The sequence below is a fragment of the Pongo pygmaeus genome, chromosome 4, assembly GCF_028885625.2.
Source record: "Pongo pygmaeus isolate AG05252 chromosome 4, NHGRI_mPonPyg2-v2.0_pri, whole genome shotgun sequence".
Taxonomy (NCBI): domain Eukaryota; kingdom Metazoa; phylum Chordata; class Mammalia; order Primates; family Hominidae; genus Pongo; species Pongo pygmaeus.
Window position 1 is genome coordinate 76118554 of NC_072377.2, and position 13253 is coordinate 76131806.

At 39.2% G+C, this 13253-nt stretch overlaps 1 protein-coding gene across 1 annotated transcript in view; it reads right to left on the reverse strand.

The window, feature by feature from the left end:
• Positions 1-12616, reverse strand: part of ZNF366 (zinc finger protein 366) — a 67217-nt gene extending 54601 nt beyond the window's left edge. Inside the window, exon 1 of the mRNA XM_054489906.1 lies at positions 12457-12616. The gene's annotated coding sequence lies outside the window, so the exon portion shown is untranslated. The remainder of the gene's footprint in view (positions 1-12456) is intronic.
• Between the last annotated feature and the right edge of the window lie 637 nt (positions 12617-13253).

Sequence of the window (13253 nt, forward strand, 5' to 3'; positions counted from 1 at the left end):
TCGAATGACTGCTGTGGCAAGGAGGTTATGCAATTGTCCCCATATTAATATTTAATAATATTTTAATCCAAATGTAATTTAAGGCACATTTATCATGTAAACTGAAACTCACTGTAACTTAACTGGCTCAACCCCCCGCATGTCACAATCTTGTAGTTTTACAGCTTGCCTTCACATTTTCAGGATGAAATTGACTCCAGGGGATGGAATCTTGGAAGAAGTTTCTTGAAGAAGTTTCCCTCATTGATGTTGGCTTGTGGGGAGCAGAATTTACTCCAGCCTCTCCCTTTGGGTTGTTGCATGAAAAAATAAGCCATTTCATCACTGCCAGGGCTCCCAGTTCACAGTGGTAAAGAATATACAACTTGTTAACTTACATGCCTTTCTTTTCCCACTCCCAGGAAAGCTCCTGGTCCCATGAGTAGGGGAGTTCAGATTAATAATTAAAAGGGCTAACCGTTTACTGAATATTACTAATTACATGAATTATCATTCTTAATTCCTACCCAAAGAGGGGATGCTATTTTATACCTGTCATGCAGATGAAGAAACCGCACAGGTGAACTCCCCACGGTCATGCTGTTAGCAAACAAGGTGGCTGGGGTTTCATCTGAAGCAGCTGCCCCTAGGACGTGGTTGTAACTGCTCCTGTATACTGTCTTGTGTGTTTGCCCCTAGCTTTCTAGGCTGCTGTTTCACCGTGGTTGATATATTTTACATATTTGACAAGAGAACATGGCCCCAATAAACTGAGAGGCAACTGAATGAAAAGGAACAAAGCCTTTGGTTGTGATTTTATATGTGGCATTTGGTGACATGCTGGCAGGGAAAGAACAAGAGGAATGTCGGCAGGCGAGAGATGCTCATCCTTAAAGAAATTCTCAGAGCATGGTACTTAAAATCAGAAGTATCTTTAAAGATCAACTTTACTTTACAGATGAGAAAACAAAGACTCAGACATTTGCCCACTATAGAAAAGCTGGTATGGCTGACCTGGGTCTCAACCACCCCACCCTGGTACAAAAAGGAAATACAGTTAAATGTTTCCTTACATCCCTGTCTTCCAGCCATCCTACTCCCCTGTCCAAAGGCAAATTCTATTAGCCAGTCTATTGTATCTTTCTGGAGATATTCTATACATATGAAAAATACACTGTTTTTTTTTTTACAAAAATGATAGCACTCTATAGAATTAAAGTACCTTAGCCTTTTTACTTAACTATACAGGTTGGAGATTGCTCCCTTATCAGAACTTACAAAGCTGCCTCATTTTTTTTCAAGTTAAACAGCTTTATTGTGGTATAATTTACACGATATACAGTTCATGTGTTTTAAAATATGCAGTGCGATGTGTTTTAGAAAATTTATACAGTTGTGCAACCATCAAAAAATCCAATTTTGGAATAATTTCATCACTCCAATAAGTTCTATTATGTCCATTAGCAGCCGATCTTGCTCCCACCCCTTGCCCCAGGAAACCACCAATCTATTTTCTGTCTCTACAGTTTTGTGCTTTTAGAAATTTCTTATAAACAAAATCATTTTATATTTACTGTGTGTCTGGTTCCTTTAATAATATTGTGTCCGGCTTCTTTCTCTCAGTGTGATGATTTTGAGATTCATCCATTGTTTCATATGTCAATAGTTCCTTTTTATTGTTGAGTAGTATTCCATTGCATAGATAAACCAGCTTTTGCTTATCCACTCACCAATGCATGAGCCTCTGGATTGTTTCCAGTTGGGGGCATTATGAATAATGCTGCAGTGAACATTGCGTGCAAGTTTTCATGGGAACATATGATTTCAGTTTTTGAGGGTAGTTACCCAGGAGTAAAATGGCTGGGTTGTATGGGAAGCATATATTTAACTATTTAAGAAACTACCAAACTGTTTTGCAAAGAGGCAGTACCCTTTTACATTCCTACCAGCAACATATGGGAATTTCAGTTTCTCCACGTCCTTACCAACACTTAATATTTTCCATCTTTTTGGTTTTAGACATTTTACTGGGTGTGTAGTTATATCTCATCATGGTTTTAGTTTGCATTTTCATAATCTAACAATATTGTGTATCTTTGATGTGCTGATTTGCCATTTCTATATCTTTTTTAAGTATTTATTCAAAATTTGTGTCCATTTTTAAATTGGGTTGTTTGCCTTATTTTAAGAGTTTTAAAATATGTATAAAACAAGTCCTTTATCAGATATTCTTAAAACAAGTCCTTTATCAGATATGTTTCACAGATATCTTCTCCTGGTTTGCTGCTTGTCTTTTTATTTTTATAACGGTATCTTTTTCTTGAAGAGCAAAAGTCTTTAATTTTGATGATGTCCAATTAATCAATGTTTTCATGTATTTCATGTTTTGCGTTATAACTAAGAAATCTTTGCCTAAGCCAAAGTTACAAAGATTTTCTCCTGTGTTTCCCTATAGAAATGTTACAGTTCTAACTCTTACATTCAGGCCTATGATCTACTCCAAGTTAATATACGTGTATAGTGTGAGATAAGGGCCACTCATTTTTTCTTTTGTTATAGATATGGAATCGTTTCAGTACCATTTGTTTAAAAGACTATTTTCCCCTCATTGACACCTTTGTCAAATCAATTGAACGTATACCGAGAGCCTATTTCTGGACTCTGAGTTCCCTTATTTGGTAGGTCTGCACAATATTCCATTGTACAGATGCCCTGTACTAATTTAACCAGTCTGTTATTAATGGACAATTGTGCTATTTCTAATTATTTTCTGTCCAAATAATGCTGTGGCAGATACATTGCATTGTAGGTATGTCTTTTTACATCTTATTTATATAGGATAAATTCAAGAGGAGTCAATGTTACATTTTGATAGACATTCACAAATTGCTCTCTGTAGATGTTCTGCTAATTCAGTTACACCAGAAATATCTGAGAGCTCTCTCCAGAACCCCAGAGACAAGTGTGTTAACAAATGTTTCATCTTTGCCAATCAAGTAAATAAAAATTAGTATCTCATAGTTTTAATTTGCATCTTCTTCTTATGAATTCAAATATCTTTTATTTTGTGCATGTTTATAAGCCAACTATATTTCATTTTATGTGAAGTATGTGTTTCATGTCATTTGCTCATTTTTCTGTTTATACTAAGCTCTTTGTGATACATGTTGCAAATGCTTCCTCCGTTTTTTGTTTGTCTTTTGACTTTGTTTATTGAGTTTTGGCCCTGCAGAAGCTTTTATCGTAATGCAATAAAATGCATGATAAATGTTAAGGCTTCTGCGTAAAACTAGAAAGGCCCTTCCTGCTCTGCGATTCGAAAAAAAAAAAAATCTCTACAGTTTTTATGTTTTCTTTGTTTTATTTAAGACTTCTTAAAGCAAAATTTTAAGTTCACAGTATACTTTTATTTTTAACATTTTAAGTCTTTCATCTATCTGGAATTTATTTTAATTTAAAAAATCAAGTAGGAATATAAGTTTTTTTTTCCCAAATAGCTACCTGGTTGTCCCAATCTCATTAATTACATAATTCAACTTTCTCTGCTGATATACATGTTAGTTTTATCATGTACTAAATTCCCATATGCATTTTAGTTCACTGATCTGCCATCCATTCATGTGTCAGTACACACACTCAATCCTCTATTCTCTGACTCCAAGTAGCATTCTTTCCTGCGTTACTCACATTCTCAAAACAACACACAGTAAGTGAATGAAGTGCTTTATGAATTGCTTGTAGTAACACTTAAATCTTCTCTCATTTTCTCCCTGCCCCCACTAGCTAACAATATTCAAAGTCTTTTTAACATCACTAAGAAAAATATAATTAGGACAGTAAATCTGTTTGGAAGTTTAAGAGATTGAACATCAGATACTACATTCTTGAGTCAAACAATTTGGGGCTAACCCATTGGCTCATAATCTTTTATAAGAACTAATGATTTTGGGTAGGCAGTGTGTGTATGTATACACAAGTGTACGGTACATGTACCATATACATAGCGATAGCACTTCAGCAAACCACTGCTCCTCCCAAAATATCCATATTGCTTGAAGAGCAAATACATTTGGCATTTTATGTCCTAATCCTTCTGAAATGGGATTTTCTCACCATTAAATGTCCTTCCCAACTGCATGTATTAAAGATGTGATGCTGAAATTTCTCTCCTAGGAGATTCAAGGGGGAAAAGAGCCAATGTCAGTCATTCTAAATAGTGGGATGTGTCTGAACATATGGAGGATGTGAAGACACATGGAATGGGATTGCCTTCTGCAAAATGATGCAGTTTTGAGCAGAACTTTGTTACCCACAAAACTGGTGTCTCTATTCCTTCACAAACATCCCCATTTAGATCTGGGACCCAGGCTGCCACCAGAAGAACTCTCTGCCCCTGGAGACTTCTCCCCAGCCAGAGACAGGTGATTGTGCCATGAAATCACTGAGTGCTAGGAGGGCTGCAGACCATGTTGGAGGAAACGCCTGCTTGCCTGCTGCATCACTGATTGTTTCCTGAATATCAAGAAAGACGATGCTGGGAATAGTCCCTCCTTGCCCAGATCTCTGAAAAGCCAGGTAGGAGGTGAGATTCTGGATATGCCTGCCAGCAACCTTTCAGAACTTTTCACATATTCCTCACCCTAAGAATTCAAATTCTAGCACTTCAGGAACCCCGCCTTTTTTTTTTTTTTTTTTTTTTTTTTTGAGACCGAGTGTAGCTCTGTTGCCAACTCCGCCTTTATAGATTAAGCATAGAACTCTTTGGTACCCTAAAAATGTTCAATATATACATTTTTTAGGATAATGCTAGAAGACCCTTCTTTGTACTTAAAAAAGAAAAAAACAACTGAAAAAGTTCTCTGGAAGTAGGGGCGAGAGGAGGAAATTCCACTGTCCTGTGGGAAAGAAAATGCCTGAACTAGAAAAACAGCAAGAAACAAGTGGTGGACACTATGGAGGTAGGCGTTCCATCAAACAGCGCTGAAAACCTGAAATTCCTCATCTCCCTGCACTTTCCATGGAAGGTGGCCAGAGGGCCTCAGTCACGGGAGAGATGCCATGGGTTCCATCCAGGCAGAGGCCCCATTTTGTCCAGGCTTCAGCGAACCAGAGGCGATTCCGGTCCTCTCCCTCGTTCTCTTCCGGCGCTGCTTCCTTCCCCCACCCCTCCAACAATAGTCTCCTCTTGATTTCTGTTCCAAGAGAGAACGGTGAGTCCCCAGTGCAAAGGAAACTCTAAGGATTCTTTCCACAGAGTTTTCTCACCGGGAAGAGGGAGGCGTGTGGACTGGCGTCTCCTCTTTGGCCGTGATTCTGGAGAAGCGGGTCCTCCCTTTCTCCCTGAGGAAGACACAGGGCAGACAGCAAGATTTCTCATCCTTATTCTCAAGCATTCAAAGGAAGAAACCGGCAGAGTACCTTTTCTTCCTGGAAGAACTCTGCGGTGCCCTAATGCGTGCACTATGGTTTTAAATGTTTTTTTTCAAGCTACTGAAAAAAGCTAAACTATTTTTTAGGGTAATCTCCCTGAAATACTCATCACTACCCTCCTGGGGGCTTCCTTACCCTGAGCCAGCAACTTGAGTAATAAGCAGAGCCTTGGTCCCCTCTTCAGCTTTGTTAGATCTGGGGAAGGGCCTAGAAATCTGCCCAAGGTAGCTCTGATGATTGGTGCTCAGAAAGCACCTGAAAATAATACCCTCGACCTTTCCTCTCTGAGAGTGCTAGGATCCCATGACACGGAGTTAACTTCATGGGAGAGATCACAGAAATCATGCCTACTGTTGCTCAGAGCTGAATAGATTGGAGACTTGTCCAGTAATGCCACTATTTAATAGGGAGGTATGTCGTCTTGGACAAGGTCAAAGTTAACAAATGGCTTTGTAACTCCTTGGAATAGGGTCCTACATTCCCTGATCAATCTGTGTGCAACAGTCCAAAACCATAAGGCAGTGCTGCTCAGACTTGAATGTGCAACTGGTCACTTGGAGATCTTGTTAAAATGCTGATTCTGATTCAGTAGATCTGTAGTGGAGCTGGGATTGATTCTGCATTTCTAACAAGTTTCTAGGTGGTGCCATGGTGTTGGTCTTTGGACCCCATTTGAAGGCTACTACCTTAAAGGATACATATTTGTTTTAAAGAAATTATTAGCTACAGATGACACTTTTTCCTTACTAAGGAACCTGAAAACAAGCAACATTAATTTACTGACCTTGAGCAAATCACGTACTTTCTGTAGTTTATGTGTTAAACAAGGTGGTTGCCTTTCTTCAGCTCTAAGATGAGGAGAATAAGGCACGTACTTGAGAATGGGGTAAGTGAAATGAAGTATCTAAAGTTCTGAGGAGGCCCCAAACCTAGTAATGACTCCTCCATAATTGTTGGCGCTGGTGGTGGCAGTGCCGTTGCTGGTAAATCACTCTCCCATTTAGTATCAGTGGCCATCACAAAAATGAGGTCAGAGTGGGGCCATAATCTATCAAAGGAATATAGGAGAATTGCCCAGAATTCTCTTTGTGTGCCCTGGTACTTGACACTAAAGAGAGAGTCTATCAATGTTAATAGAGAGAGTCTTTTCAGTTTCTACTCCAATTAACAGACACCTAGAACCCCAATGTTGTTAAATGTAAAAAGCATCATCCAAAATCCCAACTTTTGTTATTAGGTGTTTAGATTTGCCACTTTAAATTTGCCAAATAAGTATAAAACTGACTTGATCCAGTGGTTTTGGCTTTCTTCAATTGCCTTGAATTAAAGGAAGGAAAGGGCATTGTGCTCAACAAGGGTATCACATTTCTCTCTCTGAATTTACCCCACGGTGTTTTGTCAATTCAGCTCAAGTGGCATTCCTTTAGCTTGGATTCACAGCCTTTGCCTATAACAAACCAGAGAGCTGAACATTTCCTACAAGGCTGGATCCTGGCTCACAGCTCTTTTAGTCAAGGAAAAACAAATGACCGTTCTCTGTCTCGCCAAAAACAATTTGCAAACCCATCATCTGCCCAGAAAATAAACGGAAAATAAAATGCAACAGCAGTCTTTTCTGTGTATCTATCTGATAAATGTTAATTTCCCATGAACAAATGGGTGGGGGTGCTTGCCAAGATGACATTTTAATACACATGTAGCAGCCCCATGCCCACAACAGCAGAACAAGCCCATATAATTCCAGTCAATTCAGGTGAGGGATAAATCCATCAAGCTGGTAGTTTGGCATTGTCTAGACTCCAAAAAAGTTTGACTAACTTTTTTTTTCAAATTAATAGCTTCATTTGGCATTGTATAAAGATAGCATCTTTCATTCTACAGCCCACTGATTCATTAACTCATCTATTTAACAAATATTTATTGTGCATCTATGACAAGCTCTGTGCTATTGTAGGCCCTGGGCAGACAGCAGTGGACAAAACAAAGTCCCTGTCCTCATGCTGCTTCCTTTCTTGTGAACTTATGTATTACACATAACGCTGGATGAAGACATGTTCTTATTCTTTTATGTAAATACCATTGTTTTATGTAAATGTATTTGGATTTTGAATAGTCTAAAATAACAGCCATCACTAGGCTAGTTGTTTCTGAGGGTGTACATTAAAATTATTTGCTGTCTCTATGTTCCTGTCAGAGGGAGATCTGTGTCCATTGCTGCTTTATTTCATTACCCATATAAACATATAAGAAAAAAAAATGAGTGATTTAGGTAAAAATTCAATCAGGAAAATTAGAACAACTTTTTCTATAAGGTTTATATTTTCCTTATAATTGAAGCATACAATATGACCTGTGAATGCTGATTTTTCAAACACCATTATCAATCTTTTTGCCTTTCTACATCACCATTAACTTAGGGACAAGGATCTAACTTGTAAAATAAGCTCATCACAGCACACGTTGTAAAAAAATAAGAAACAAAACTTTATGAGATAGAATCTACTAATATTTTTTAAAGGGAATAGAAAAAGCTTAGTATCTGTGTTTTTCTTGATTAATAAATACATGCTCACTCTAAGATGCAAATAATATAGAAATGGATAAATCAAAAAGTGCTATTCTGCTGGGCGCAGTAGCTCATGCCTATAATCCCAGCATTTTGGGAGGCCGAGGCAGGTGGATCACTTGAGGTCAGGAGTTCGAGATTAGTGTGACCAACATGGTGAATCCCTGTCTCTACTAAAAATATAAAAAATTAGCCAGGCATGGTGGCGGGCAGCTGTAATCCCAGCTACTCGGGAGGCTGAGACAGGAGAATCACTTGAACCTGGGAGGCGGAGGTTGCAGTGAGCTGAGATTGTGCCACTGTACTCCAGACTGTGTGACAGAGCCTGACTCTGTCTCAAAAAAAAAGTGCTATTTATATTGATTTATAATGTTTGCAGATCTAAGTAATTGATCTTGTGATTTACATATGGTTCTAGAACACTGATCATTATCATCAGATTGCTCAACCAGCTAGGACATTCCTTATTCCATAATACTAATAGCTTCTAAAATAACATTTGATATACTCAGAACTACCTTCTAGAGAGAACATCCAGTGCTGAATAGGAATTCCATTTAAAAGCATGGCTCTTAAAACGAGCATTTACAGTTAATGTTAATGCCACCCAGAAGAAGATGGAGCAAGACACTGACCATCTGTTTTAGAGAATCACAGCATGTCAGCAAAAGAGTCTCATAGATCATCCCACGAAGTGGGCAGGGCAGGAGGAGACTATAAACAAGCCCCTAGGTGAATTCTAATGCACACACACACACACACACACACACGCACGCACACACTTCGAAAATTACTTATTTATCCCATTTTGTCATTTCACAGATGAGAAAATTGAGATCCAAGCAAGTAAAGAAACCTGTCAAGTCATGCGTATAGGAAATGCGGAGATTGGATGAGAACAGCAGTGTTCTGACTCCCAATCTGGTCTTTTTCTACTCCACCAAGCCACATGAGAGGGCACCTTTTGCATGTTAGTGCAGAACAACTCAGCTTCGATTTGTCCCTAAGGTTAAGTGTCCAAACACGTCTCTGTTGTTTCACAAGCTCTCAGTCTAACAAAAGGACCTGAATGGCTTTGGTTATTGGTGGTAGATTTTTTGTTATTCTTGCTGTTGTGTGTTTTGCTTTTGGAAAGTGGAGAGAAATTTAACTAAGACCTAAGTAAAAGTATCATTATTACTTGACAAACTAACGGTCATACAGGTTTTAAAGTTTAGAGTGAAAGAAAAATAGCAGTTGGATCAATCAGGCACCACACACACGCACACACACACGCACACGTGCACACACACACATGCACACACGTGCGCACACACACGCACACACGTGCGCACACACACGCACACACACACGCACACCCATGGTGATATATAGTGTTCTATTTCTCTGTGTGATGGTGAGTGGCTCACTGTTACAATGTTTGAGGAGAGAGAACCCCAAGTGTGCTCAGCCCTGGGCAGGAGGAGAATGTGTCACTTTAAGTCCTTTCCTCTTTAGCTGAGTCATGGTACCACCACGATGGTCTCCAAAAAAAGTGTCTCCAGCCCTCCACAACCAGGGAAAAGGTCAGCAATAACACAAAGCTCAAGCAGTTGGGGAAGTGGGTGAAAGGGAGAATAAAATGTTTACAATATAACTGAACTCTCTTCGCACGTTCATCTAAGTTGAAAACTTTTATCCCAAGACAAACTTTCCCCTGCATTGAGCTGTGTTGAATACAGCTGCATTCAGTGAAGCTAAATCTGCCATTTCTGCCATTTGTGAAGATGAATATCAATACATTAAACTCTACACTCTTTTATTTTATAAGAATTTAGAATTCAGAATATCTTCACTCAATGTGTGCCCAACTCTAAAGCTATGAGGAATAATATCTGCTCTGATAGATCCCTGGTATAGTATTAAGCAAGAATAATGACACAAATTATAGGAGACTCATTCTATTCTCCGTATTAACAAAATACAGTACTCTTCAGTGTTAATATATGACCCTTAAAAAATATATAACTGACACTGATTGACTCCTACTACTTGCCAAACATTATGTTAAGTGTTTTATGCCAATAGTTGTATTTAATTCTCACAACTCCATTATGTTGATGCGATTTTACATTTGGGGACACTGAGATTTAGGGCAGTTAAGTACCTGCCCCGAGGCCCATAAACAATAGGCAACGAAGCTGAAATTCAAACCAAAATTACTATAACAACAGAGCCTGTGCTCTGCTCACTCTAATCTGACTCACATCCCAGCACACAGATCTACAGGACACACATCCTAACATAATTTAAAATGTGTATAAGAAATTGTAATTTAGTTATGTGTACAGTTTTGGCAGAAATTAACGAACAAAATATTGTGTGTCTCAAATTCTGGATCACTTCAAACTGGAATTCCCCCAGTGATATCACAAAACAGCCTCTGATGACCCCCAAAGAATCACACACTGGAAGTTTCCACAAATGCCAACTCACTCTTTGGAGTTGAGTGAGTACAGATAGATTGAGTGGTAGTGACTTCGACTAAACTAGTCGATGGCTTTTATTCTTCGGGTAGCTAAAATTCATTTCCCCCAGTATCCAAGAAATATTTTCACGACAATGACTTAACAACTTAAATGGAAATATTGAATACACTTTTTTCTTTAAAAGAAAACTGCATATCCTCAGCTTCTTAATCTCAAGCCATAGTCATGCTAGCAGTGGGGCTGTTTTCTGAGCCACTGGCCTACCCACCTTGTGCTTTCCTTGTCTTTAATTGCCTTCCTTGTCTTTAACAAATGACTGGGCTGTCATTTGCTTCCTATTGTGTTGCATCTGATGCTTTTACTCAGTAAGCAAAACTAGAATGTGTTCTGTGATGTTGTTTTAGTTGAGCACAAAATTCAATACATTATCAAGAGAAATGAAACTGAAAGGAGCAAGTCAAGATCGCAGACCTGCGTTTTCTTCTGGGGCCACAATTGCTGATAAATGATGCAATAATGCCCTCGACAATCTATTCCAGCTACTTTTCGATCTGAAGATCTATGGAAATGGAGTAGTTAGGGGAGGTGGTAGGGTAGCAGTAAAAATTTTTCAATTGTTATTAGAATAATTTTGCATCCGCAAGCTGACAAACGCTATTCACGTCTCTTTACATTGCTCATTTTATGGTGCTCCTAAAGAAAATCCTTGAAAAAAGGAGAAGAAAAAAGAGGTCTGACTAATGGAACAAAAGCTACATCACAGTCTAGTTCTATCATGTTTTCTCATCCTTAGTAAGATGATGGTTCAATTTTGAATAAAGATTAATTACTTGAATGTGGTTAAAGCATAGTCTAGCCAAATTAATTTTTAAAATGAGAGTCCAGCTATTTTTATCTTATTCTTCACATCCCAGGTGATTTCAATCAGTAAATTTCATAGCCGTGAATATTTTTAAAAAGTATGCTTGGCCATTGGCTTTTACCCATTCGGCATCTCTCTGAATTAAAGTATTAATATTGGGAAACATAACGAGTCTCTCAGAGTGACCTTGCTGACCTATTTTTGACAACATGATTTCGGCTCCCTCATGGCTTGCGATGATAGGTCCTGGTAACATTATCCTTTATGACAAATCGAACTGAAGCAAGTTAGACTTTTAAAAACTAGTTGTGTATATTAGCTTGACTAGCTTGCTATGCCCTATTTGGTGCTTGGAAAACCAGGCACTGGGTGAATGCTTTTCAGTTGCATCTGTAACTTAGTTTTTCCCTCCTACTGACATAAACGATCCATCTTAATCCTCCCATTCTAGCTGCATATTGTTTTCCAAAACTAAAGCTATATGCCCCAAAACCTTTGCCTTCTGTCATGTGGCAGATGACATCTTCCACTGACAGTGAATAATACATTTACACTCAACCCGCATGGGGAACCTGAACACATAAGCTCCCCACATGCAGAACTATTTCCAAGTGACATTCCCTTCTCTCTTTCCCTTCTACTTCAGTGATGCAGAATAACCATCATATAACAATTAACAATCCTCCTTTAAGGGGATGCTGAATGGAAAGAAAAGAACAGGAGAAGGGCACCTCAATCCAGGTAACGTATTAACAAAAACCCTAGAGCAAACCACAGTCCTTAACAGACACCCTGATAAGGCTCCCAGGACACAGTACTGAGGAAGAGCAAATTCTCCAGTGGGACACATCTCACACGCCAGTGGCTCCTGGTTCACCCAGCCACATGATCTGTGCCAAAATTCAGATTTAACACAGTATCCTCTTTAGTCCCAATGTAATTCTATTTCTAGTTTTGCCAGCCTTAGTTCTGCAAAGCATCAGTATTCTCTTACCAAAAAAAAGTATTAGCTTAAATTCTGGGCCATCTATCACTCATGCCCTTTGGTTAAAGACTACTCGCAGTAAGGTATTTTCTGTTGAAGATGCCCACAGCAGTATCCACCCAGGAACATTGAAATGGAAGCAGAAATGATTGCATGGGTAACTTACCAGCTCCTGAGGTCTGAATGGCTGCAGCAGCCTCACTCCTTTACCTGATCCCTGCTCTCTCTGTCTCTCTCCCTCTCTCTCTCCCTCTTTCTCTTGTGTACAGATTGCAGGGAACTTAAAGAACTCGCAGGGACAGTGTTTCGAATGACTTAAGAAAGAGAACAGGAACAATACTTCGTTCTCTTTTTCTCAGATGAGTACCTTCGGGAAGAAGGAAGGAAGGGAGGGGAGAGGGAGGAAGTCAACAACCGTTTGCTTTCCTGAAAAAAAATAAGGAAACAGAAGATAGACATCTCATTTTCTCTTAAACAAAATGTTGGAAGGGGCAAAAAAAAAAAAAAAATCTTTGAAAAAAGGAATTCCTCAAATATGCTCTCTGCCCTGGGAGCTTTAAAGAGATGAAACGCCTTAGTGGCCTGTCCTGTCCAAACAAACGGTGTTCCAGACAGGCAGGCTCTCCTGAGCCTGCAGCCTCTGGTATCTGGTTTGCAGAACTGACACAGCTGAAAGGGAACAAATCATGTCATGTCGACTTAGAGCAAGGGAGAGCTTGGCCTGTTGTGCTAACCGAGGTAAACCTGCAGCCTGTAAGACAGTGTCGGGGCTGGTCAGCCAGGACTCCTGGCTTTTCCTAGGCCCTTTGAAACACCAGCATTGCTGCAATTCCTCGCTGACTCTAGATCCTTAGAGTTTTTCCAGGATCAAATAGCAGATTTATGCCCACCGAACTTTATACAGTGGACCCAATCCAGCTTCCATCACTGATGGACGAAAAAGGAAAAGAAGCAACTAACCAC